The sequence below is a fragment of the Sapajus apella genome, unplaced genomic scaffold (assembly GCF_009761245.1).
Source record: "Sapajus apella isolate SASKATOON/1434 unplaced genomic scaffold, GSC_monkey_1.0 scaffold83, whole genome shotgun sequence".
In the NCBI taxonomy this organism is placed as follows: domain Eukaryota; kingdom Metazoa; phylum Chordata; class Mammalia; order Primates; family Cebidae; genus Sapajus; species Sapajus apella.
In genome coordinates, this window is record NW_022437023.1 from 2,713,729 (window position 1) to 2,737,272 (window position 23,544).

At 46.3% G+C, this 23,544-nt stretch overlaps 1 protein-coding gene and 1 pseudogene across 12 annotated transcripts in view; one reads left to right on the forward strand and one right to left on the reverse strand.

Moving 5' to 3' along the window:
* Positions 1-13,404: 13,404 nt before the first annotated feature.
* PPARD (peroxisome proliferator activated receptor delta) overlaps positions 13,405-23,544 on the forward strand; it is an 84,551-nt gene continuing 74,411 nt past the window's right edge. For 7 of the 12 annotated variants that reach the window (XR_004261399.1, XR_004261395.1, XR_004261392.1 and 4 more), the window contains exons 1-2: positions 13,405-13,895; positions 17,987-18,070. The gene's annotated coding sequence lies outside the window, so the exon portion shown is untranslated. Of the gene's footprint in view, positions 13,896-16,621; positions 16,666-17,986; positions 18,071-18,596; positions 18,633-19,571; positions 19,701-20,221; positions 20,273-23,544 lie in introns of those variants that run through there. The other 5 variants (XR_004261397.1, XR_004261393.1, XR_004261398.1 and 2 more) reach the window with 5 other exon arrangements.
* LOC116533665 lies at positions 21,064-21,463 on the reverse strand (annotated as a pseudogene).

Sequence of the window (23,544 nt, forward strand, 5' to 3'; positions counted from 1 at the left end):
TCCTAGAAGACATGCAACAAATATTTGTCAAATATTTATATGAATGAATAAATTCTGAAGTGAATGATCCAGGTGTCACAAAGCTAAAAAGATTTGAAATAGCTGAGATTCAAATTCAAGTCAATTCATTCAACACATGTTTTCCTGGTCTCTACAACAGACAGGGTCTCTACAAAACTCGGCTAGTCTCCAACTCCTGGGCTCAAGCAGTCTTTCTGCTTCAGCTTCCCAAAGTGCTGGGATTACAGGCATGAACCAACACACTTTGCACTCATTCAACAAATGTTTATCAAGCTTTTATTATAAGCCAGGTGCTGCCTATATGGTACAGAACAAAAACAGAGTCCCTGCCTTCCTGGAGTTTATGTGCTACCTGATTTTTTGAGATCATGTCTCACTTTGTCATGCAGGCTGGTGGGCAGTGGCATGATCTTGGTTCACTGCAACCTTCACTGCCCAGGTTCAGAAAGTTCTCCTGTCTCAATCTCTGGAGTGGCTGTGATTACAGGTGTGTGCCACCACACCTGGCTTTTTTGTTTTGTACTTCTAGTAGAGATAGGGTTTTGCCATGTTGGCCAAGCTAGTCTCGAAATCCTGGCCTCAAGTGATCTGCCCACTCGGCCTCCCAAAGTGCTGGGATTATGGGTATGAGCCACTGCATCTGACTTTGCAAATACACCAAACCTGATTGCAAGGAATTTTATTACAGTCTACTTAAAGTGTCATGAAACAAAACTGCTAATATAATGATGCAGATTTCAAGGATGAGATTTGAAGCTCAAACTCTAAGTGCTATAGGAATTCAGAGAAAAGGGAAATTTAGGTAGAAGCTGGGATTTGGGATGGCCTTTACTTTTCAATAAAGGCAGCTTGGTACAGTGGCTCACATCTGTAATCCAAACACTTTAGGAGGCTGAGGTGGGTGGATTGTTTGAGCTCAGGAGTTCGAGACCAGCCTGGGCAATATGGCAAAAAGCCATCTCTACAAAAAACACCAAAAAAAGGTAGCCTGGTGTGGTATGGGTGTCTGTAGCCCCAGCTACTTGGGAGGATCAGGTGGGAGGATCACCTGAGCCCAGGAGATTGAGGCTGCAGTAAGCTGTGATCAGGCCACTGCATTCCAGCCTGAGTGACAGAGTGAGACCTTGTCTCAAAAACAAAACAAAACAAACACAAATTGTATCCATCCTCCATAACTATTGCTTTTTGCTCCATAACAATTTTATTTTAAATTTTAATGTATTTATTTATGTATTTTGAGACTGGGTTATAAGACTGGTTAATTTTTGTATTTTTGTAGAGACAAGGTTTCACTATATTGTCCAGGCTAATCTCAAACTCCTGAGCTCAAGTGATCCACCCGCCTCGGCATCCAAAAATATTGGGATTATAGGCATGAGCCACCGTGCCTTGCCAGTAACTATCATGTTTTAAACTAAGGATGAAAAATACTAGATGTCACTTGAAAAATGTGCAAGGTGGCTGGGTACAGTGGCTCATCCCTGTAATCTCAGCACTTTGGGAGGCCAAGGTGGGAGGATCACTTGAGGCCAGGAGTTCAAAACCAGCCTGGGCAAAATAGTGACCCCATGTCTCTACAAAAAGTAAAAATCAGCCAGGTGTGAAGGCATGTGCCTATAGTCCCAACTGCTGGGGAGGCCAATGTGGGAGGATCCCTTGAGGCCAGGAGTTGGAGACCAGCCTGGGCAACATCTAATTAGAAAAAAAAAATTTTTTTTCTAATTACCTAGGTGTGGTGGCATGCAGAGATCAAGGCTGCAATGAGTTATGATCACACCACTGCACTTCAGCCTAGGCAACAGAGTGAGACCCCATCTTTAAAAAAAAAAAATAAAGAAAAGAAAAAAAAATGTGCAAGAGGTCTAAGGCCCAGATCAAAATTGCCAATCCAGAAGAAGATTCCTCTGTTCAGCAAATTACTATCACTGGTTCTGCTGACAGTACTAGTCAGGTCTGGTACCTAATCAATGTCAGGCTTTTCTCTGAGAAGGGAATGGGGTATGGCTAGAGCAGTGTAGATTCCCTCTTCTGCTATTTTCTCATGATCTAACTGTGGAATATTTGGTTGCCGAGGCTGGAGTGCAATGGCGTGATCTCGGATCACTGCAATCTCTGCCTCCCAGATTCAAGCAATTCTCCTGCCTCAGCATCCTGAGTAGCTGCGATTACAGGCATGCACCATCACACCAGGCTAACTTTTTGGATGGTTAATAGAGACCAGATTTCGCCATGTCGGCCAGGCTGGTCTTGAACTCCTGACCTTAGGTGATCTGCCCACCTCAGCCTCCCAAAGTGTTGAGATTACATAGGCGTGAGCCACCGCACTGGGCCTGATTCCAGGTTTTAAATACTTAGTAAATTTTTGGTTTCTTTTTTTTTTTTTAATTGAGATGGAGTCTTGCTCTGTGGCCCTGGTTGGAGTGCAATGGCGCGATCTCAGCTCACTGCAACCTCCACCTCCCAGGTTCAAGCAATTCTCCTGCCTCAGCCTCCCGAGTAGCTGGGACTACAGGTGCATGCCACCAGGACCGGCTAATTTTTGTATTTTTAGTAGAGACGGGGTTTCAGAATCTTGGTCAGGCTGGTCTTGAAGTCCTGACCTTGTGATCCAGCCGTCATTGCCTCCCAAAGTACTGGGATTACGGGCATAAGCCACCGCACACGGCCTAAATGTTCAGTTTCTACACAACTTTATCATCTGATAAGAATTTTAAAATCATAAAATTTTATGTGTTCAGCTGTTAGTGTTGGAATCCATATTTAGTATTATAAGCTTTTCCCTGGTATTAGTTTTGTTTGGAGTTTTTTGGCTCATGAATTTTATTTGATTGTCAATAAAATGTAAGAGTGGAATGTTAATAGATTTCAGTTTAGTTCTATAATGTCAAGAATTTAAGAATTTAAAAAAATTACTGCAGGAAAAAGATAGTTGTAAATAAAAAATGAATTAAAAAAATTCAGCTGGATGTGGTGGTGTGCACCTGTATTCCCGGCTACTTGGGAGGCTAAGTGGAAGGATTGCTTGAGTCCAGGAGGCAGAGGTTGTAGTGAGCCATGATAGTGCCACTTCACTACAGCTTGGATGACAGAGTGAGACTCTGTTTCAAAAAAAAAAGAATTTAAAAAATTGATTGGCTTAAAAATGCTTCATCTTAGATACAGCTTGGAATTACTATCTTAAAAACTATGCAAAAAGAAAAAGAATATGCAAGAAACTGCATGGTTCTTATATATTCTCTCAGGATTGGGGGGCAGACAATTTTGCAGATCACTACTATGGAGAACTCATGAGTTGAAAGGTGGAGTGAGACCCGGTTTTAGAGATTCTTGGAAGCTATGCAGAATTTAGATTTGAGGTGACAAGCCAAACTCTCAGACTCGGGTTCTTCACTTGTAAATGGGGTCCATTCCAGGCTTTTAAATATTCTATGGTGGGACATAGGAATGGATGGAGAATGGAGGCAGATATAGTGATACAGTGGGAGGAAGATCACTTGGATGCCTGAATGTGAGCCATGTTGGCACTGGCATGAGAAGCCCCCAACCTTGGGGGACATTTCTAGGAGGAAGGAGAAGATATTTTCTAGTCTTTCAACTCCAGGGTTAAAACATAACTCCTCTGTCCTTTCCATCACCCTGGACAAAGAAAAGTATGTCCTGTCTCTGATGCCTTCACAGATACTCATAAACCCTAGGGGCCACGGGGAATGCGCAGCCTCTGTGGTCTCATGTCTTTTCTCTTTCTGTGGCTTGTATGTGAGGAGGGCTGAGGAAGTGGGGCTAGAATACAAGAGGCGTCGCCAGGAGTCCACCTGGCCCACGGGGTGCCTACTGAGTCACCTCGCTACTTCCTGAAGCAGTGAGAGGGGAAGGAGAGGGCGATGTCTCGCAGGTTGATTTCGGAAGACTGAGGAGGCCCCCACCTACTGGCTAGAGAATCAAATGGCTACGGAGAATCAAATTCAGAGCCGATCCCGCCTTCCCACTCTGACCTGTAAGTTGTTCAGTTACACAATAACTGGGTGTCAGAGCAGGTTTTGGTAGCTGAAATCCCTGTCTGGTCTGGAACGGGCTGTAGAGGCTTGGCAGAGACCAACTTTTCCCACCCTGAGCTGTCCCCCAGGGCAAATCTAGTCAGAATGAAGATTCAGGGAAGTTATTTTAGTCTGGGTTTGTGATTCAAGTAATGGAAACTGACTGATTTAAGCTGACTTAACTGACTTTCCAGAAAAGAAATTTATTAGTAGAATATAAGGGAGTACCTTAAATAATTGGGAGGACGAGTGAGCTGTCTTGGAGGCTGTGTAGTCAGAAACAGTACCAAATCAGGCCACACATCAGTTCTTGTGAAGACACTCCATCTGCCACCTCTGGGTACAAAAGCTGTTGCTTCCCTGGCTCATCTGACCAAATGCTGGGTGCTGCTCTTATAACTGCTGCCCTGGCTGTCTCTGGAAATTGGATGAAACTGCTGCTACCACTCACCTGGATCAATTATGCACCCTCCCAGGTTCTTCAGCTTCCCAGCTTCCAATGCATCTGAATGGTGTACCTTGGTCATGTGACTAAATCCTAGCTGCACAGGAGGCTGGAAGAAAATGCCTGTAGTTCCAGCGACTCTGGAGGCTGAGATGGGAGGATTGCTGCTCGAGTCCAGGAAGCAGACGTTGCCAAGATCACTCCACTGCACTTCAACCTGGGTGATAGAGTGAGACCCTGTCTTGTAGGACTGTTGGGTCCCACAGGGTCGTGGGGTGTCCCTTATGCTGTGCTGAGGTGCAGGATCCTAGAAGAAGCAGGACACTGAAGAGCTGGTGAAGAGCAGCTGGACTCAGGGGCCACGAAACCTATGAGCAGAGATCAGTGGGGGCACCAAATGCCCAGAAGCATCTGTATTTATTAGGTACAAGCAGGGGGCAGGGTCATAAGTGAGGTCATCATCTATAGGCTTAGTCATAGGGCATACAATAATCACATGAGTCACAAGCCAGGGGGCCACCCCATTATGTCACCTGGGCAGAGAGGTGGGCCGTGCACAGTAGGGGGCCATGCCGTGTAGTAGAGGGTCATGTACAGAAAAGGGGTCCACCCCCATTGGGCCACCAAGGCAAGAAGATGGGCTGTGTGCAACAGGTGTCATGCACAACACTTCTTATCTGGGGGCTGGAGACTTCAAAGGGTTTCTAATAGATACTGTAAGTCAATGCAGTGGGAGCTGACAGACTTGTGCTCTTCTCTTAAGATATTTATGGGAGGATGATTTGAGCTAGCACAGAAGCAAGAAAAGACTGACAGGTGTACAGCCCCTGTGTCTGGTCACACCAGAGGAGTTCTCCCTCAGTTATTTCCAGGATCTCAGGCCTGAGGCCTACTTTCCACAGGAACTGGATGCAAGGTACTACAACTCCTTTTTCAGGAGGAGAGTCTCTTGCTCCAAGCCTGCCATAGAGCGTATGCCCTTTCAGGCAGGGATGCCACCGCCTGGATCTTTGGTTCTTGTCCTGCTTTCCCATGTACTGCTTCTGTTCTGTGACTGCTCTAGGCATTCCTCCTACTACAAACTACTCTATAGTTATATAGAAGGATTCTATAAATCAGCACTAAATGTGTCAGTACAGCTCTGACTACAATATCTATATGATTATATAGAAAGATTATATAGAACTAAGTATGCTAGATATAAGTATTAAGTATGATTATATAAGCTGGATATATGTAAGCAGTAAGTTATAATTCAGGCACTAATTCTATAAACTAATATATGATTATATATAAAGATTATATAAAGGAAATAGCTGAGTAATAACACTATAAACTAAGATATTCTTCAGGCACTAATTGTGCCTGAGGTCTGGACAGTTCTCCTTCCTCGGTGCCCATGGGGGCGTGTTACCCACACTGTCTCAAAAGAAAGAAAAAGAGAGAGAGAGAGGAGGAGGGAGGGAAGGAAGGAAGGAAGGAAAGAAGGAAGGAAGGAAAGGAGGGAGGAAGGGAGGGAGGGAAGGGAGGGGGAAGGGAGAGAGGGAAGGGAGGGGGAAAGGAGGGAGGGAGGGAAGGGATGGGAGAGGGAGGGAGGTAGGGAAGGAAGAAAGGAAGGAAAAAAGAAAAAGAAAGAAAGGAAAGAAAGAAAGAGAAAGAAAGAAAGAAAGGGGAAAAGAAAATAAAGGGGAATAAAAAATAGGGGAATGAAGTCAAATGTCAAACATCAGAAAAGCTCTTACATGGAAAATAATTTTGACTTTGCTTTCAATGGGTAGAACTACGATTACTGAGTAAGAGCATCAGAGGATATAAGGTTTTTTTCTCAATATAAGGAAGACTTATTTTGTTGTTCTTAGAAAACAGCCAGGCGAGGTGGCTCATACCAGTAATTCCAGCAGTTTGGGAGGCTAAGGTGGGCGAATCACCTGAGGTCAGGAGTTCCAGACCAGCCTGGCCAACATGGTGAAACCTTGCCTCTACTAAAAATACAAAAATTAGCTGGCCGTGGTAGTGGGTGCCTGTAATCCCAGCTACTTGGGAGGCTGAGGCAGGAGAATAGCTTGAACTGGGAGGAGGAGGTTGCAGTGAGCTGAGATCACGTCACTGCACTCCAGCCTGGGCGACAGAGCAAGACTCTGTCTCAAAAAGAAAGAAAGAAAGAAAACAAACCAATAATGTTTCTATTATGGGGAAAAAAACATGATCAGAAAAAAAAACATAGACAATAACTGGCAGAACCACAATTCAAAGACAATTACTGGTAACATTTCTGTGTGTTTCCTTTCTGTTTTTTGTTTTGTTTTGTTTTTTTGAGATGGAGTCTCCTCTGTTGCCCAGGCTGGAGTGCAGTGGCACAATCTCAGCTCACTGCAACTTCTGCCTGCTAGGTTCAAGCAATTCTCCTGCCTCAGCCTCCCAAGTAGCTGGGACTACAGGCGCGTACCACCACACCCGGCTAATTTTTTTTTTTTTTTTTTTTGAGATGGAGTCTCACTCTGTCACCTAGGCTGGAGTGCAGTGGCGCGATCTTTGCTCACTGCAACCTCCACCTCCTGGGTTGAAGTGATTCTCCTGCCCCAGCCTCCTGAGTAGCTGGGATTACAGGAGCCCACCACCAAGCCCAGCTACTTTTTTTATTTTTAGTAGAGATGGGTTTCACCATGGTCAGGCTGGTCTTGAATTCCTGCCCTGGCTAATTTTTTTGTATGTTTAGTAGAGACAGAGTTTCGCCTTGTTGACCAGGCTGGTTTCACCCGACTCGGCCTCCCAAAGTGCTGGGATTACAGGTGTGAGCCACCATGCCTGGCCTTTTTTCTCTTTTTGAAACAGGGTCTTACTCTGACGCCCAGGCAGGAGTGCAGTGGAGCAATCTCAGCTCACTGCAACCTCCACCTCCCAGGTTCAAGCAATCCTGTGCCTCAGCCTCCCCAGTAGCTGGTACTATAGGCACACACCACCACCCCTAGCTCCTTTCAGTTTTCTTCCATGCTAAGTTATAGTTTTCAAAACAGTGTGATTTCACTCTCTACATATCATCATATTATTTTCCACTTAATATCATATTATAACATTTTTCCACTTTATTACTGTCCAAAAGACCACCAGGATGGCTAAGTAGTAGATAGGAGAGCTTTACTAAGTGGTATCAGTTTGAAAACCAGGAAGAGGTCGTTTCAGACATGGACCAAAGGTGCTCTCACTTCTCTTCAAAGAGGGAAACGGCAGGTTGAGTCTTATGCCTCACAGGGTCTATATTACACAAGAGTCATATATATTTAGCAGGTTTGGGGAAAAAACGTGTATTTATGAGAGGAGCCAAGTACATGCACAATGGACAAACATATATATAACATGCATCCCATGTTCACTTTGGGGCAGGTTTTAGCATTAAAATGAGGAGGAATTTGGCTCTTTACATCAAAGGTGAGCTAAAGAACACAAAGACAGTTTGTGTGCAGCCTCTATAAACTGGCTGAAACTGGTTTAAGGTCTACAGTTTTGTTTATCAGAAAAGAATGTTTGTAGGCAAGTGGCTCATGCCTGTAATCCCAGCGCTTTGGGAGGCCAAGGTGGGTGGATCACTTGAGCTCAGGAGTTTGAGACCAGCCTGGGCAACATGGGGCACTCCCATCTCAATTATAAAAAATAAAATAAGTTTAAAAAAGTAAGAAAATAATGTTTGTAAGGCCAGTCTTCTGTCCAGTCAGAACTGTAGTGGTCTGGCTTATAAATTAGTTAGGAGAGGTCTGATCATTTGCCTGATACCTCCTATTGTTAGAGAGTTTAACCAGAATGCGGTTTTTCTTGTAGCCATAGGAATTTAGGGAGTTGCCGTGCCAGCTGCATTGAACCCTGTAATTAACTTTTGTTTCCTTAACCTTAGGCTCTGTCTTAGTGATAAAGGGTATGTATTTTGGTCTCTCAGACCATATTACCAACTCTGTTTAAGCATTACTTTTAATGGCTGCATAATTTTCCAGAAGGAGGATACAGCATAATTTACCCAAACATTTCTCTGTTGTCGGACAATTATCTCCAGTTTTTTGTTGGTTTAAATAACACTGCAAGGCCAAGTGCGGTGGCTCACACCTGTAATCCCAGGACTTTGGGAGGCTGAGGTGGGCAAATCACGAGGTCAGGAGTTTGAGACCAGCTTGGCCAACATAGTGAAAACCCATCTCTACTAAAAATGCAAAAAATTGGCTGGGTGTAGTGGTGGGCGCCTGAAATCCCAGCTACTCGGGAGGCTGAGGCAGGAGAATCGCTTGAACCCTGGAGATGGAGGTTGCAGTGAGCTGAGATGGCGCCATTGCACTCCAGCCTGGTGGACAGAGTGAGACTCTTTCTCAAAAAAAATAATAATAATAATAAAATAAAAATAAATAAAAAATACTGCAATGAGCATTTTTGTGTACAAAGCCTTTTCTGTATTTAGGATTCCTCAAGACAGACTATCCAAAGTAGAATTCTGGGTTCTAAATAATAAATATAGAGATAGATATTTATCAGCTACATTACGTTAAATTTCATATGTTCTTAATATACAAATGAAATGAGGTGAAAAATAGAATAACTTATAACTTAAAAAGTACAGGTGTGGTGGCTCATGCCTGTAATCCCAACACTTTGGGAGACGGAGGCGGGTAGATCACTTGAGGTCAGGAGTTTGAGACCAGCCTGGTCAACATGACAAAACCCTGTCTCTATTAAATATACAAAAATTAGCCAGGCATGGTGGCAGGCGCCCATAATCTCAGCTACTTGGGAGGCTGAGGCAGGAGAATTGCTTGAACCCGGGAGGTGGAGGTTGCAGTGAGCCAAGGTTGCACCATTGTACTCCAACCTGGGTGAGAGAGCAAGGCTCTGTCTCAATAAATAAATAAATAATTTTTTAAAAATCACAATCTATACACTTAGAAAGGAGAATTTCTCATTAAGGGTTGCAGCCTGCAAGACAGGCTGGGAGCATAGCCTCCAGCTGAAGCCGTTAGCAGGTACTTGACAGGAGGAGGGCCGGGAATAGGAGCTTTATGCTGAACAGGTTGGCTAAACATACATATTCAATAGGTTATAGAAGGATCTATGAATATTCATGAAGGGGAGCCTAATATTTGCATACTGAATAAGCATGGCTGTTACATATGACCCATGTTCACCTTGGGGCAGAGACAACATTTAAATGTTGGCCAGTCGTGATGGCTCAGGCCTGTAACTCCAGGACTTTCAGAGGCTGAAGTGGGCAAAAGCTTGAGCCCAGGAGTTTGAGACCAGCCTGGGCAACATAGTGAGACCCTAACTCTAAAAAAAAAAAAAAAAAAAAAAAAAAAAATTAAATGTATTACAATTAGGTCCTATAAGTCAAAAGGTGATGCAGAGGCAGGAAGGCATTCAAGTGCTCAGCCTCTGTAAACAGAATCAGTAGTCCATGGTCAGTGGTCTTCTCAGCAGGAAAAAGTTAATGAAATCAGACCCTTGCCCAATCAAGGCTGTAGTTATGGCTTGTGGAATGGGGATCAATTAGTCAGTGTCTGGCGGTGGATGGGCTGTAGTTGTTTTTAATATTACTAATCTCCAGCCCGGTGTTTGTGTATCTGTTAGAGAAAAAGAAAAACTTTGTGGCAGTTAGAACACAGTTCTTTTCTTTTCCTATATATATATATATATATATATATATATTTTTTTTTTTTTTTTTTTTTTTTTTTTAGCAGAGATGGAGTTTCACTGTGTTGCCCAGGATGGTCTCGAACTCCTGAGCTCAGGCAATCTGCCAGCCTCAGCCTCCCAAAGTGCTGGGATAACAGGCATAAGCCATCTCGTCCAGCCTTTCTTTGCTTTTCTTTCCTTTTTTTAAGAGACAAGGTCTCACTATGTTGCGCAGGCTGGTCTCCAACTCCTGTACTCAAGCGATCTGCCCACCTCGGCCTCTGAAAGTGTTGGGATTATGGGCATGAGCCACCACGCCGGCAGAAAACATAGTTTATTGTTTAAGTGTAGGAGTGTGTGACTTAACCCTTCTCTGCCAGGACCTTAGGTCCTGATTATAATTTGGTATCTTATTGCCACAAAGAGTGCATTCTGTTAGTCTATGATCTCTATTTTTTTTTTTTTTTTTGAGACAGAGTCTTGCTCTTGTTGCCCAGGCTGGAGTGCAATGGCACGATCTCAGCTCACTGCAAACTCCACCTCCTGGGTTCAAGGGATTCTCCTGTCTCAGCCTCCCGAGTAGCTAGGATTACAGGCATGTGCCACCTCACCCAGCTAATTTTGTGTTTTTAGCAGAGACAGGGTTTCTCCATGTTGGTCAGGTTGTCTTGAACTCCTAACCTCAGGTGTGATCCACCCGCCTGGGCCACCCAAAGTGTTGGGATTACCGGCGTGAGCCACCGTGCCCGGCCTATGATCTCTATTTTAACATTAATGCTGGTCAGATGTTGTGTCTAAACTGCAAAAGGGAGGGAGTATAACCAGGCTTGTCTGATCTCCTGACCTGTCATGTCTGGAAACTCAGTTTTGAAGTTTTTTCTGGAGTCCCCTTGGCCAAGGGGGGTCCGTTCAGTTAGTTAGGGGGCTTAGGATTTTGTTTTTAGTTTACAGGGAAATAAACCTGTTAGGGGTAGACAGGTTTTCAAAGCATGAGTGTTGACAGGAACTTAAGCAACAAAGAGATAAGGTTCAAGTGTCTCTTTCTCTTTCTGCCTGGAAAGCCAGAGGAATTTGTGTTTCCTCCAGAGAGGGTGGAACAGAGGAGAGAATGGTGGGCGGGCGGCAGAGTTGGTGATTTTGGAGGAGGCTAGAGGGTGCAGGGCCAGTTAGAAAACTTCAGCTAGGGGTGTGGAAAGGACTTTTAAAAACTTTTAAAAGTTTTTAAAGTGGCTCATGCCTGTAATCCCAACACTCTGGGAGGCCGAGGCGGGCAGATCACCTGAGATTTGCAGTTCACCTGAGACATGGAGAAACCCTGTCTCTACTAAAAATACAAAATTAGCTGGGTGTGATGTAGGGTGCCTGTAATCCCAGCTACTTGGGAGGCCGAGGCAGGAGAATCGCTTGAACGCGGGAGGCGGAGGTTGCAGTGATCCGAGATCGTGCCATTGCACTCCAGCCTGGGCAACAAGAGCAAAACTCTGTCTCAAAAAATAAAAAAAGAAAGAAAAACTTCTGATGGGTGAGCTTAAACTGTTTGCTATCTATCATATGACCTGCCCCAGGGCCCAGAGTTCCCTAATGTCTTTGTGCTCCTGAATATTTTGTGTGGGAAGAGGTACAGGCAGTCCTCAGGGAGAGCTGAGTTTCCTCTCCAGACTTCTGAACTGTGGTACAGCAATAGCCTGGCAAAAGCAGAAATACAGAGGCAGAGATATTTAAGAGAATATAAACTCCCAGATAGTTGCAAAAATGTTAAGAGAGGGTCTTTGATTTCCACAGTCCATTTTGACCTCAATCTCAGAAGGCAAGGAGGTTGACATTTAAGTTACAAATATAATGCACAATCATTTCAAAAAGTAGGGGAAAAAAAGAAGAAGAGAGAAGCAGACAGAAGGAAAAAAAAAATCATTAATCCCTCCGAGGCATGGTGGCTCACATCTGTAATCCCAGCACTTTGGGAGGCCAAGGTGGGAGGATAACCTGAGTTCAGGAGTTAAGACCAGCCTGGGCAACATGGCGGAAACAGTCTCTACTAAAAACAAAAAATTAGCCCGTTGTGGTGATGCACCCCTGTAGTCCCAGCTACTCAGGAGGTTGAGGTGGGATGATCACTCGAGGGAGGAAGAGCCTACAGTGAACTATGATCGTGCCAGTGCACTCCATCCTGGGCAACAGAGAGCGACCCGGTCTCAACAACAATTCACATCCAGACTGGGTGAGGTGGCTCACTTTGGGAGGCCGAGGCCGGCGGTTCACGTGAGGTCAGGAGTTCAAGACCAGCCTGGCCGACATGGCGAAACTCGGTCTCTACTAAAAATACAATAATTAGTTGGATATGGTGGCGGGCGTCTGTAATCCCAGCTACTTGGAAAGCTGAGGCAGGAGAATCGCTGCGAGACGGAGGTTGCAGTGAGCTGAGATTGCGCAACTGCAGTCAGGCAGGGGCCGACAGAGTGAAACTGTCTCAAGAAAAAAATCACTCATCCAGATAGCTAGGGTGTGGCCTGAGGAGCTTGTGGCCTATCCAAGGTGTGGCCGAAGGGGAGGGGGGGGTAAGCTTTTTTTTTTTTTTTTTTTTTGAGGCGGAGTTTCACTCATGTTACCCAGGCTGGAGTGCAATGGCGCGATCTCGGCTCACCGCAACCTCCGCCTCCTGGGTTCAGGCAATTCTCCTGCCTCAGCCTCCTGAGTAGCTGGGATTACAGGCACGCACCACCATGCCCAGCTAATGTTTTGTATTTTTTTTTTTTAGTAGAGACGGGGTTTCACCATGTTGACCAGGATGGTCTCGATCTCTTGACCTCGTGATCCACCCGCCTCGGCCTCCCAAAGTGCTGGGATTACAGGCTTGAGCCACCGTGCCCAGCCGGGGTAAGCTTTAATGGTGGATGGAGAGGAGGCACTGGTCATATACCTGAGTCAAGTTTTGTTCATCGCCAGATGAAAGCCAACTTCTTCCACCAGATTGCCTCCCAGCTGCTAGGGAGCATTTTGTGGTACATCTTAAGCGCCAGGTTGGGATAATAGGTCCATTTCAGGTCTTAAAGACCTGGGTTAAGAAGTGGGAACAGAATTGTCTACAACAATAAGGAAGATGTTACCTATTTTAGGTGAATAAGCGTATTACGTAAGCACATGGGAAAAAAGATTAAGAAGTCTAAGACCGTAAGTTTCCAGTTGTAGAAGCCTCTTGAAAGCGGAAAGCCCTTTTTTTGAAAATGTCAGGCGGTATGATCTCCTCTAGCGGACCTAGCACTGGGTTAAGAGTCCCTCCAGACTTGTCACTGCAAGTCACGTACCTTTTCTAGGACTAAGTTTCTTCAGTGGGAGATGAGGAGGTTGCACTAGATGACCTCGAAATTCCCTTCCAGCTTTAAATTCCCTCTTGTGACGCTTGCTGGACTTGTTTTACTGGCCCTGGCGCTCCCCGGCTCCTCGCTTACCTGCTGTGCCTGCATCCCGCACCAGAGGGCGCCGCAGGAGGGCCCGGGACAGCGTGCGGTGGGCGGAGAGGCAGAATCAGGGGAGCCTCCAGGAGGCGCGGTGATTGGCCGCCGCCGGGCGGAAGGGGGCGTGGGGAGGGAAGGGCCGAGCTGCGCGGTGACGTCGCGCTGGCGGGGGCGGGGCGGGCCGCAGAGCGTGTGACGCTGCGGCCGCCGCGGAGCTGGGGATTAATGGGAAAAGTTTTGGCAGGAGCTGTAGGATTCTGCGGAGCCTGCGAGACGGCGGCAGTGGCGCCGGGACAGGTCAGTCCGAGTCGGGGGAAGCGGGCAGGCAAGCGGCGGAAGGAAGCGGCCGGCCCGGGCCGAGGCAGCCCCCAGGAGTGGGGCGCAAGGCCCGGCGGCGGGGAGCGGGGTGCGGGGTGCGGGGAGCGGCCGGGGTCCGCGAACAGCGTCGCGGCGGGGTCCAGATGCTCCGGCCCGGTCCGGTCAGCGGTCGTGCGTTGCAGGGCAGGCGCCCTGCCGCCCCTGCGCCCCCGTCCTGGGACGCCCATAGCTGCTTGAGTGAGTACGAAACACTGGCCTCCGTCCACTCGACTGTGTGCCCCCTCTTGGGCCTCGTGGCCCCGTCTCCTCCTACTTATGAGAACCCCGTCAGGCCCGGGTGGCCTCTCCCACTTTCCTCCCCTGTCTCTGACCTCTTACTTCACCCCTTTCTGGTGTCCCCTAATCTATTGCCCTATCTAGGGTCTTCTCGGGGATCTTTTCCTCTGTACCCCTTGTCTCCTGCCTTCATCCTCCCATCCTTGCTATCCTTCCACATCCCTGTCTCCTCCTTATTCTGTGTCCTAATCCCTCCTGGTATTATGGATCCCCATCCTCTTCCCCAGGGTGTTACTAGACTTTTTCCAACTCAGTGCCTGCAGTCCCTGTCTCCCTAGCTTCTCTTACCTTGGCTCCCTGAGAGGGCCTGTTTTTGCCCCTCTTTCCGATTTCCTTCATATCGCCCTGTCCCCTGCATTCCTGTCGTCCACCTTCTTTTCCCTCCCTGTTCCTTTCCCCTGCTTCTGGGAGAAGGGTTAGCTTTCACTTGACTCTGCTTTCGCTTGACCTGCAGTTGACATACCCATGGGGTAGGGTGGAGGTGTTCAGACCTTGATCGAATTAAGAGGCTGATTGACTAAAGGAAATACCAGATAGAGCTGTGTGGGAGAATTTACTAGGGTGTTGCATCAGAGGTGATGTCCAGTTTGTAGGCCATTCTTCTCATCTCAGCTTTAATACTTCCCCTTTAGGGGCCTGTTGACTTCCAGGAACCCTTGGGAAGAGACGGCGCTGAGTTGGATGTGTGCCACGGGTAGCTGGAGACTTTGTCCAGTTCTTCTCCCCTTCCAGGAATCAGGGTTTTGTGTCTTTCCACTCTGGATGTATGGAATACATTTATACCATGATACCCCAGCCTCTCTCTGCCCTCACTCCCACCCTCCACCCTGTGCTCCATCCCAAAGGGCTAAGAGAATTCTTCATAACTGTGCTCTAGAAAATGTTTATGGTCCTCAACCTTTTTCCTGTGTGCTGGCTCCAGAACTTTTTTTTCCCTGTTTGAGTTTTGAAATAGATTGCCGGCCTGATAGCCCTGGGGCTGGCGGGCATCTGTCCCTTTTATTACTGGTGACTTGAAACAGCTGCTGATTTTTTCTCATATCTCTTTGACAATCTTTGACCAACTGAATGTGCCTCTGATGTTGGTCACTGAACATATTCTCTTGGAGTCTCTTCTCCCTCTTTTTTCTTTATTCTTTTCTGAATCTAGGGAATCCAAATTCTCCCTATTTTTTTTTCCCTGAGAGCTTAATTTCCTCTGTATGCAAGAGGAAGGGCAAGCCCAAAGTTCTGTTCCCTTTGCCCAGGTATAGTATGAGGTATCAAATTGAGAACTACCTGGGAAGGTTGTGGGACTGCAGTAGTTAGACCTTGTCGGGAACCTGACCAGGCACATCTGCTTCCAGTCATGTAGATCATCTTCTCTGAGGCTCGAGAGCCCACCACCTTCCTGGTATGTCTAGACATTTAAACTTACCAAGCAGAAAATTCTCTTCATATCCTTCAGTTTGAGCTCCTTTATTTGGCATTGGTTCTCTAAAGAAATCTTCGAGAGATAATATATCCTTTGTTAAGTCTTCAAGAAATAACATATCCTTTGTTTCACCGGGTAACATACCCAATCTGATCTTGGAGGATTCTGAAAGTGTGACCCACTCTCACGTTTAGAAATGAAGGCTCGTCGTTTCACCTGGCTCCAGGTTTGTAGGACTTCTCTTTTGAGGATTGTGCTGTCTTTGAGCCCAGGTTGGACACAGAAGTTGGCAACCTTCAGGAGCTATGATTGAGAGCCAAAGGAACCAGCTTGATCAGACTTTAATGTTTTGTAATCCTCTTGTGCGCTGTTTTCTGTGAAAGCAATAGGATTGTGGATGGCCTGTCGTTGAGCCAGTCCCTTCTCCGCTGACCCCAAGACCCCCTTTACAGCACTTGCAAGGATTTGGGCAGACTGGACCAGAGGGTTTCCTTGTTCCTATGAATAGCGTCTCTCCGGGATTTTAGTGGATCATTCTAAAGAGGTTGAGGTAAAGTGTTGGGGGCAGATTTTTAGTCTAGTCTCTGGCTCCCAAGAAGGACCCCTTCTTACTCTTTTGAGCAGTTTGTTACTCCTGTCTGCACTTACCCCTTAGTAGGGCTCTCTGCTGTGGTGGCAGGTTAGAGGTTTGAGAGCAGGTCAAGGCCAGTCCTTGTGGAGCAGCTTGGGCACCAGCAGCCTAGCTGGAAAGCTTCTTGCAGTTTGTTCACTCTGTCGTTTTCTGAGAAGGTAGTCGTGATTGTCAATTACCCAATTCCTTCCCATTCGGTGATTTTTGCAGAGCCTGGGTCTGGATTGTTTTTCTTTATTTACTGACACAACATTTTGTTCTGTTGCCCAGGCTGGAGTGCAGTGGCACTATCACAGTGCACTGTAGCCTCGAACTCCTGGACTCAAGGGATCCTCTTACGTCAACCTCCAGAGTAGCTGGGACTGCAGGTGCATACCACCACACTCACTAAATTAAAAAAATTTTTTTTTTGTAAAGACAGGCTCTCACAATGTCTGGAACTCCTAGCCTCCAGCAGTCCTCCCCACCTTGGCGTCCCAGAGCACTGAGATGACACTGATTGCCAGTTTGGCTGCCTTTCTCCTTGCTTCTTTGCCATTGCCTTCTTGTATAACATATGCCTCAACATATTCAGGAAGAATTGCTCCTACTCAGTCTTTTGACCCCACCTGTGGTCCCTTCAACCGTTAGGGCCTGCTGAGAGGATAGCCAGTGTAGGGCACTGGCCTGGGAGGCCATTAGGCCTCTGCTTTGGGCCTACAGCTGTCCTGACTGTTGTGGAAGCTGTCTTCAGGGCCTGGGGATCCTGGCACATCCTGGGATAGTGCAGCTTCTCTCTCTCAGGAGTTGGACCTATCACGTCTAAGGGCTTCAGGTGTATCCTGTCCCTGAGGCCCAGCTCCCTGGGGGCCCCCTGAAGGCTGGGAAGCTGAACAGTGGTGCCTTCCTCCCGTGCCTCTGGAGGGCCGGGAAATTGCAGGACCCAGCTCCACTGCCCAGCATTGCCCTCGCTGGAAACATCCTCTTCTTCCTCCCTACCCAGTTCTCTGTGGACTTTGTCCATTCTGCCAGGCCCTTGCCTATATGATGTCAGAAGCCCTGTGCCTGATGCCATTGTCTATGCCATGTAGTCCCAGATTACCTAATAGCTGCTTCTTGGAGACAGTTTGACGTCCCTGAGCATTTTTCTCTGCCTTTGGAGCCAGGGGGAGGAGCTGCTTGCAACAGCTGAATTCCAGGGTGTCAGAGGAGAGCTTGGAGCATGCCTTGAGCCTGGAAGGGAGAACATGGCCCCTTGTATTAGGTTTCAGACATGTGGGTCTTCTTCCTTGGCAGATGGCTCCTAGCCTTCATAACTCAGCAGGCCGGTGACTAGGATGTGACTCCAGTTCAGTCTCCTGGGGCTTTGGTGAAGGATATCAGCCATGACTCAGGACATCTTCGTTTATGAGCCCATAGGGGGTATTGGGCACCAGCTCCTTTCTTACCTTGCCTGCTCCTTCTGCCCAGTCTGACAAAATCAGCAAAGCCAGTGTCTGCTTACTTGGGAGTGGGCAGACTCCTTCCAGGATTGGGGAAGTATTTGCTGACTCAGGCTCAGAATGACATCTCAGGGTGGTGTGTAAGGGACAGACAAGGAGCCAGATTACCTTGGGAGCACTCTGAGTTATGGTGTTTATAACTTAGTGGAGTTGCGTTTAGGGCCCCTGGCACCTCTCAGCTAAAGCTGATTTTTTTTCTGTCCTGCAGTGTTGTACAGTGTTTTGGGCATGCACGTGATGCTCACACAGTGGCTTCTGCTCACCAACAGATGAAGACAGATGCACCAATGAGGTAATCCCATTTTCTTTACTCAGGGGTCTCTGACCATCGACTAACACGTGGTCCGGATTTAAGATTCTACCTTGTAGATGAAATAATTTCACTAGGCCTAAGTCCCAGATTGCAGGTTCCTATCACAGCATCTGGTACCAGTTGCTTATGCATAGTCTAGGCGTTTATTAAGTAATTATCAAATGTCTATGGCTTACATAGTTTTTTCAGGAGCTTGGAGATTCCCACCTTTGCACCCATTAAAAGATAAACTCCACAGGGCAGGGACTTATTCTGCTGCCTGTTGTGTCTAGGATAGTGCCTGGCACAGAGGAGATACTGAATAAATATTTGTTGAATGAATAAATGCACGGACTTTTGTCTTTGCCTATATGTGTACCTAGGGTGTCAGGCCACTAAGATGGTGTCCATCATTCTCTCTTATTTAGGGAACAAATACATATACATACATATATATGTGTGTGTAAGGATGGTTTAAATTAGATGTCTTTTTTTTTTTTTGAGATGGAGTTTTGCCCTTGTCCAGGCTGGAGTGCAGTGGCGCAATCTTGGCTCACTGTAGCCTCTGCCTTCCGGTTCAAGTGATTCTCCTGCCTCAGCCTCCCAAGTAGCTGGGATTACAGGCATGCGCCACCACACCCGGCTAATTTTTGTATTTTTAGTAGAGATGGGATTTCACCATGTTAGCCAGACTGGTCTCAAACTCCTGATATCAGGTAATCCATCTGCCTCTGCCTCCCAGAGTGCTGGGATTATACTGTGAGCCACTGTGCCCGGCGGGAACAAATATTTTTGAGTGCCAATTATGTGCCAGGCAGTTTGGGAAATGATAATAGTAAAAAAACAGATCCAGTCTCTGCTCTGCCTTATGGGTCTGTGGTTTGCTGGTATATATGAGAGCTGGCCATAGTACACAGAATTGTTTCTTGCATCTCTGTAGGAGTAGGGGGTTCTCACCAAGAGTCTGAACAATGCCCTGAGTTTCCCATTGCTGCTTCCATGTTCTCAGGATGCCTGGCAAATTTATGAACTCTCAGAAGTGGAGCTCCAGGGAATACAATGTTCATTGTCCTATTTGGAAGGCGGGGTTGTTGTGGGTCCCTGCTGGGGGCCAGGGGAAATGTGGGCCTCCTGTCTGATTTGTTTTAATCTCTGAAGTTTAGTGGCTCCAGTAGCTGACTGTGGGCTTCACTTCCCTTTTTCTGCCTTTAACACCCTGCAGGTTTTCCTGTTGTCAAACAGGGTGGTGAGTCCCTGTGTCTCTCTGTCCATGTGGGTCAGGTTGTTTGTGGATCTTTCGGGAAGGTCCTGGGGTTGCGGCGGGGGGGGCCCTCCTGCTCTCAAACCCATACCAAGTGCTTTCCTCTGAAGGGAATGTGAGGAAGGAAGAAGGGAGAAGTTTCAGAGGCTTCTGAGGTTCCCCAAAAGGGAAGAGGTCGAATTACCCCCTGAGCAGGGAGAACTACTGAGTTGAACTGATTTGCTTTGTCATTTGATTTAGCAGTAGCTAGGCCCAGTGGCGGCAATTGTATATGCATTTCTGGGGGTCATTTGTCCAGTTCATCCCTGAGCCTTGAACTCCCAGGTGCAGGTAGGAGCATCTTGTCTTCCCTCCCCTGCCCTGCCCTCCCCTCCCCACCCCTCCCCTCCCCTCCGCTTTTCTATTTTTTCTGTTCTCTTCTTTCTTTTCTCTTCTCTTTATTTTCTTTCTTTCTTTCTTGGTGGGGTATTGCTATATTACCTAGGGCCGGGGTGTGTCCACTCTTGCCGTTTCTGGGCCACATTGGAAGAAGAATTATTATCTTGGGCTACACATAAAATACACTAACAATAGCTGATGAGCTAAAAATAAAAATCACAAAATAATCTCATGTTTTAAGAAAGTTTGCATATTTGTGTTGGGCTGCATTCAAAGCTGTCCTGGGCTGCATGTGGTCCATGGGTTGTGGGTTGGATAAGCTTGGCCTAGGCAGTCCTCTCACCACAGCCTCCTAGGTAGCTGGGACTACAGGTGAACACCACCATGCCTGGCTATTTTTTTTTTTTTTTTTTTACTTATTGGGGAAATAGTAGTACCCATTATTTATTTTTGAGGTACGTGAGATGGTTTTGTTCTTTGTTGTTTTTTGTTTGTTTGTTTTTGAGACACAGTTTCACTCTGTCACCCAGGCTGGAGTGCAGTGGCATGATCTCAGCTCACTGCACCCTCCTCCTCCTGGGTTCAAGCGATTGTCATGCCTTAGCCTCCTGAGTAGCTGGGATTACAGGTGTGTGCCACTACGCCTGGCTGATTTTTGTATTATTTAGAGATGGGGTTTCACCACGTTGCCCAGGCTGGTCTTGAACTCCTGACCTCAGGTGATCCATCCACCTTGGCCTCCCAAAGTGTTGGGATTACAGGCGTGAGCCACCATGCCCAGCCTCATTGTAGATTTGATTTCCATTTTTCTGATCAGTGATACTGAGCACCTTTACATATGCCTGCTTGCCATTTATATGTGGTTTTTTTTTTTTTTTTGAGACGGAATCTTGCACTTGTCACCCAGGCTGAAGTATAATGGCACAGTCTAGGCCCACTGCAACTCTGCCTCCTGGATTCAAGCAATTCACCTGCTTCAGTCTCCTGAGTAGCTGAGATTACAGGTGCCTGCCACCACGCCCAGCTAATTTTTGTATTTTTAGTAGAGACAAGGTTTTGCCATGTTGGCCAGTCTGGTCTTGAACTCCTGACCTTGTGATCTGCCCGCCTCGGCCTCCCAAAGTGTTGGGATTACAGGCATGAGTCACCGCAACTGGCCTATATGCCTTTTTTTTTTTTTTTTTTTGAGACAGAGCCTTGCTCTGTTACCCAGGCTGGAGTGCAGTGGCTCGATCTCCACTTACTGCAGCCCCCACCTCTTGGGTTCAAGCAGTTCTCCTGCCTCACCCCTCCTGAGTAGCCGGGAGTATAAGTGCACCCCACCATGCCCAGCTAATTTTTGTATTTTTTTTTTTTTATCCAAAATGTGTTTATTGAGATGGTTTCCCATTCATCTTGATTCAGAGTGCTTTTAGTGCTGCTTCCTCCTGAAAGAACATCCTTCTGTAAGCCTTGCTTTTCCTTCTGTAGACTGGCAGAGGACAGTGGAGCAGCCAACACACAAAACTACCGTTTGTGCATGGCTAAAGACCATGGTGATTTTATAGCATCCTGGGTATTTCACATTCATGAAATAGGAATTGGGGCTCTGCACCAGGCATTTCTTCCTGTGTTTCCCCTTCTCCTCTTCTCCTCTTCTGGAGAGGGATGAAGGAGATCCTTTGCAAGAGGCATGTTGTCATGGGTCGGTCGTCCAATTTTTGTATTTTTAGTAGAGACGGGGTTTCACCATGTTGGTCAGGCTGGTCTTGAACTCCTGACCTCGTGATCCACCCACCTCGGCCTCCCACAGTTACAGGCATGAGCTGCAGCGCCTGGCCCTGTATATCTTCTTTTGAGAAATGTCGATTACAATCTTTTGCCCATCCTTTGATCAGATTATTAGATTTTTTTCCTATAGAGTTGTTTGAACTCCTTATATATTCTTGTTATTAACAGCTTGTCAGATGGGTAGTTTGCAAATATTTTCTCCCATCCTGTGGGTTGTCTCTTCACTATACATTGATTGTTTCCTTTGCTGTGCAGAAGCTGTTTAACATGATGTGATTGCATTTGGCCATTTTTGCTTTGGTTGCCTGTGTTTGTGGGGTATTGCTCAAGAAATTTTTGCCCAGACCAGTGTCCTGAAGATTTTCTCCTATGTTTTCTTATAGTAGGTTCACAGTTTAAAGTGTTAGATTTAAGTCTTTAGTTTATTTTGATTTGGTTTTTGTATATGGCAAGAGATAAGGGTCTAGTTTCATTCTTCTCCATATGAATATCCAGTTTTCTGAGCACCATCTATTGAAGAGACTCTTTTCCTCAGTGTATGTTCTTGGCACCTTTGTCAAAAGTGAGTTCACTGTAGGTGTGTGGATTTGTTTCTGGGTTCCCTGTTCCATCGGTCTGTGCATCTGTTTTTTGTTTTTTTTTTTTTGTTTTGAGATGGAGTTTCATTCTTATTGCCCAGGCTGGAGTGCAATGGCACGATCTTGGCTCACTGCAACCTCCACCTCCCGGGTTCAAGCAGTTCTCCTGCCTCAGCCTCCCAAGTAGCTGGGATTTTAGGCACGTGCCACCATGCCCGGCTACTTTTTTTTGTATTTTTAGTAGAGATAGGGTTTCACCATGTTGGTCAGGCTGGTTTCAAACTCCTGACCTTAGGTGATCCGCCCACCTCAACCTCCCAAAGTGCCGGGATTACAGGCATGAGCCACCACACCCAGCCTATGTGTCTTGTTTTCATGCCTGTATGATTCTCTTTTGGTTACGGTAGCTTTGTAGTATAATTTGAAGTCAAGTAATGTGATTCCTCCAGTTTTGTTCTTTTTGCTTAGGATAGCTTTAGCTATTGGTCTTTCGTAGTTCCATATAAATTTTAGGATTTTTTTTTTTCTATTCCTATGAAGAATTTCATTGGTATTTTGATAGGGACTGCATTGAATTTATAGATTGCTTTGGGTAGTATGGACATTTTAACAGTATTGATTCTTCTAGTCCATGAACATGGAATATCTTTCCATTTTTTGATGTCCTCTTTAATTTTTTTCATCAGTGTTTTACAGTTTTCATTACAGAGATCTTTCACTTCTATGATTAAGTTAATTTCTTTATTTTTTCTTTTTTTTTTGTTCTTTGCTGCATCTATACCAGATTAAGTTAAATTCTAGGTAATCAATTTTGTGTGACTATTGTAAATGGGGTAAATTTTAAAATTTCTCTTTCACGTTTTACACTGTTGGCATGTAAAAATGCTACTGATTTTGTTATTGTTGTTGAGACAGAGATGTTAGATGGTATCTGGTTCTGTCTCCCAGGCTGGAGTACAGTGGCGCAATCATAGCTTGGCAACCTCTGCCTCCTGGGTTCAAGCGATTCTCATGCCTCAGCCTCCCAGGGAGCTGGCACTACAGGTGTGCACCACCATGCCTGGCTAATTTTTTTTTTTAGTTTTTAGTAGAGGAGTTTTGCCATGTTGGCCAGGCTGGTCTCGAACTCCTGGCCTCAAGCAGTCTGCCTGCTTCGGCCTCCCAAAGTGCTGGGGTTACAGGCACGAGGCACAATGCCAAGCCTTGCTACTAATGTTTGTATGTTGATTTTGTATCCTGCAACTTTACTGCCTCTGTTTATCAGTTCTAATAGTTTTCTTGTGGAGTCTTTATTCTTTTTTGTTTTTTTTTGTTTTTGTTTTTGTTTTTGGGATGGAGTTTCGCTCTTGTTACCCAGGCTGGAGTGCAATGGCGCGATCTCGGCTCACCGCAACCTCCGCCTCCTGGGTTCAGGCAATTCTCCTGCCTCAGCCTCCTGAGTAGCTGGGATTACAGGCACGCGCCACCATGCCCAGCTAATTTTTTGT